Here is a 4283-nt window from a genome sequence, read left to right as displayed (position 1 = left end):
ACTTTAATTTCAGAACAAAATGAACAACAACAAAAAAAACCCTAATATGCAACATCCAATCCTGTTTTCAAATTAGAGAGGGGATGGAGTTAGAGGCCCTTGTTTCCTGCCTTAGACACAGGACAGGAGAGAAAAAACACAAGACATCAGCAGAGGGAGCCAAGTGAGACAGAACCACTCAAGGCTGCAGTCGGAGCCATGGTGACACTATGCAGATGGCACAAGGTTTCCAAGTATAAGCTCATAGTCTACCACCTCCATGAGAGATGCATCCTCATTGCCCTCAAGTGGGGAGGGGGGATTGTGTCAAGAACAGCAGCACTGGCTTCCTCTTCTGCCACTTCACGTTTGTCAATACCTAAACCTAGCTTGTTCATGGTATACGCTTTTGGGGTAGGTCTGGGAATCCTCAGGAGAAGCCTGAAGAGACCCCCACAGTTTGAAACGGGAGCACCACCAGGTCTCTGACAGCTTTGTTGTCCTTGTCCACCTCAGCCTTCTGCTGCAGTGTCTCCACAATGGGTTGGTTAAGGTTGATCTCCAGGTGCTTTTTGGCCATAATGTAGCCCAAGGTTGAGTTGTCCAAAAGTGTCTGGGCTTCACAATCTACTTCATATGGGCTGTTCAGTTGTGGGTGTCAGTCACAGTGCAGCAGAATGAAGAAACAGCCTATTGGAGAGTGTCACCTTCTCAGTCTTCTTATTCAAGATTTTTTTCAGGACCTTGCAGAGGTTCACAAACTTTGCTTGGCTCTCCTCCACTTTCTTCTTCTCCTCCCTCCTCAGGTAGCTTAAGACTCTGCTGGATAACTATGACCAAGCTCTTCCCACCAAAGTCATTGAGCTGCAGCACGCAGTACTCATCAGTGAACTTGGTCATATGTACTGCCTCAAAGCCCTATCTCTGCACTTGCTCCATGAAAGCAGAGTTGGCCACCTGCTCTTTGCTCTTGCAGGTGATGTATAGATGGACTTCCTGTCTCCATGCAAGAGACATGCTCTGACAGAGATATCATCTCATCTCCAGACTGGGAGGTGTGATAGTACAGCAGCTCAGATAGGCATCACAAGTTAATGGAGTCCTCAGGGATCCCAACCTTCAGATTTTCAGAGAATTCTTCATGAAATTTCTTATAACATTCCTTGTCTTCTGCCAGCTCAGAGAAGAGCTCAAGATACTTCTCAACAGTGTTTTTGTGTAGACTTTCAGGATTCTGCTCTTCTGGAACATTTCTTGGGAAATGTTCAGGGGCAAATCTTCAAAGTCAACCACACCATAGATAAAGCTGAGATACTTTGGTGTCGGCTCATCATAGCACATGCCAGACATAGATGTTTTTCTTTTCTCTCTTGTTCTCAAAGGGGTCAAAGAGAGCCTGATGAGGGATAAATAGCAGTGCCCTGAATTCCAACTGACCCTCTACAGAGAAGTGCTTGCCTGGCAAGTGGTCTTCCTGGTCATTGGTGCGGCTCTCATAGAATTCTCCATACTCTTCCTGGATGATATCAGCAGGCCTTCTGATCCAAATGGGCTTGGTCTTGTTTACTTCTTCCAGATCAATGTATTGTTGTTGTTGTTGTTAATCTTCTTGGTTTTCTTTTTCTTGTGCTTACTGCTGTTATCCTCCTCATCTGAACCCACATCTTCAGTCTTGGGCTATTTCTCAGCATCTTTATCATCCTCCTCTTTCTCACCTTTCTTTTCCTCTGCCTTATTATCACTGACTTCCTTCACTCATTCCTTCTCCAAACAAAGGGTGATGGGATAGCCTATAAATGAGGAATGCTTCTTTGACCTGCCTCTCTTCCAAACACTCTATCTGGTCTTCTTTAAAGTGGAGGATCACTCTGGGTCCCCTGGCAATGGGCTTCTCATGATCAGCACGTACAGTTAAGAAACTCCTATCATAAGACTCCCAGTCATAGCGTCATCATCATTGTGCTTGATGATTACAACCACTTTTTCTGCCACCAGGTAGGCAGCATAAAATCCAACACCAAACTGCCCAGGCCTGGAGATGTCTGCAGCAGCCTGAGGAGCCTCCATAAACACTTTAACAGCAGACTTGGCAATTGTTCCCAAATTATTTATGAAATCGGCCTTGTTATGCCAATGTCTGTGTCTACCAAAGTAGGATGTGTTTCTGAGGGTTGAGGATGATGTCAATTTTCAGCTCTTTACCACTGACTAACTTGGAAGGTCCTGTCAGGTTCTCAAAGCATCTCTTGTCCAAGTCATTGGAAGCATTAGAGATCAACTCCCAAATGAAAATCTCTTTGTTGTAATAGCAGGTATTGATGATGAGAGACATGAGTTGGGCAATTTCTGCCTGAAAGACCAAAGTCTCCATCTCCTCCTCTATATGGTACACCTCTGCAGGCGTCTTGAAAGGAAAAGACTTACCAGTGCTAGTGAACAAGGTGGGCTGGGACTGTCCAACATGCACATGGCTCCAAAGCTGCATGGGAGTGACTCAGGAGCAAGAGTTGCCTTTTAATGAATGGTTTATTACCTGTCAGGCATTGATTTGTTTCAATTTAGAAAAAAACAATGGTATGGTTATTTTTAGATCTACTTTTCACATGAGGACAATGCTGAGACTTTTTACATAAATGTTAGTGAGTGGTCCAGGTGAAATTTAAACACAGACATATTTGACTGCAAAGCCTGGGTTCTGTTTGCAACTTGTATTTTATAAAAAACATGCCAGGCAATGGGTAGGAGGATTTGATCTGATTATTGAAAAAGCAGTCAAAGACAAAGTGAGAAAGAAGCACAGAGTGATGGAAGGAGAAAGAAGAAATGAGAACATTTTAGGCTACAAAAATAGCATGAGAGTGGGGGGCAAAAAATATATAGAAAGTGTTTGACAAACAATGGGTATTATGGATTTGCCTGGATCAAATGTAGGGGATGCTTATAAATGTGCTTAATAACATAGGCCCTGGATTTAGACAGTTTGGTTTAAATTCAAGCTCATCCATTTAAATCTGACCTCTCCTAGGCAGATTGCAACATCACATAGAATAGTTGTGATGATTTAAAGAGCTAGTGCAATTTAGGTGCTGGTAATACAGATGTTTTTGGTATGTGAAAATTCATCAAGCTGTACAATTATGTGCACTGTTTGGTATGAATATGTCAGTAAAAAGATTTTTTTTGTACAAGGAGCCGATGCATGTGAAGCATTCACTGAATGTTAATTTATTATTCTCAATATATTCAGGACAGTGAGCTATTAGAATAAGATCTTAGCAGAATGTTGGCACATTGTAAAGGGCCTCTATTACCTGAGGGGGGTCAAAGAAGAATTGGAAAGATGGGGATGTATTCACAGTGTTGTTAGGAAGCTATCTTTGTCTCAGTGTATAGAATGAATTGGAATGGCAGAAGGGTATAGAACAATGAGACCAATGAAAAGATTGTGCTGTCACACGGAAGTCCGGTAATATGGTCCTGAGGCAAGTGATGGTAAAAAACAGAGAGATTCCACAAAAGAAAAATCAATAGGATTGGACAGTGGGATGTAATAGGGAAAGAAACTAAAGATTCAAAAATAACTCTCTAGTCTTTACAGTAAGAATGATTGGAAGAAACACCTGAGTGGGAAAGCAATGGCAAGGAGGTTAATTTTAGATAAATCCAGTTCTAAGTGTCAACATCTGGTTGACAGCTGGATGTGTCAATCAACAATAGAGGACACTCTCCACAAACTAGTGTGTCATTTATAAGACTCAGTTAGCAACTACATAAAGTGTGAATAATTTATTGTGATTATTACACAAGGGAAAATTCAGAAATCTGGTAGTATAAAGAGAAAAATTTTAGATATGTTTATGTATGTATTTCATAGTTTTTCTCTTTGGTCCTATAATTAAACCAGATTTATCTCTGTTTCTAAACAAATAATTCAGAAAAAAGCATCTTAACCTATAGAAATCTATGAAATCCCTAAGTTTAGTGACATGTTAGTTACAAGGAGTTAGACTTCTGTAACCATAGATTGTCACATGATAGAGAAGTGCAAGCATCTGTTTTGAAGACCCCATATGTTCTCTCCTTTAAAGAATGTTTATGATCTCTTGAACTTACTTTTAAGAGATTTAGAAAGAGAGCATCAATTATTTTCTGTTTACAAGCACAACTGTGTGGTTGAGGACATTCTTATATATTTACCAAAAATCAGACCCAGTCATAATATATTGAAAACTTATATCCACTACGCAACAAATACTGGATGAAACCTCACAGAATATTAGATTAATGTCATTTCCGTTTCTCTT

At 40.7% G+C, this 4283-nt stretch overlaps 1 pseudogene; it reads right to left on the bottom strand.

Moving 5' to 3' along the window:
- Positions 1-207: 207 nt before the first annotated feature.
- On the bottom strand, positions 208-2464 carry LOC108314416 (annotated as a pseudogene).
- Positions 2465-4283: the final 1819 nt, after the last annotated feature.

The sequence above is a fragment of the Cebus imitator genome, unplaced genomic scaffold, assembly GCF_001604975.1.
Source record: "Cebus imitator isolate Cc_AM_T3 unplaced genomic scaffold, Cebus_imitator-1.0 Scaffold152, whole genome shotgun sequence".
In the NCBI taxonomy this organism is placed as follows: Eukaryota; Metazoa; Chordata; class Mammalia; order Primates; family Cebidae; genus Cebus; species Cebus imitator.
Note: the sequence above shows the minus strand (reverse complement) of the source record. Positions and strands in the feature narration are given on the sequence as shown.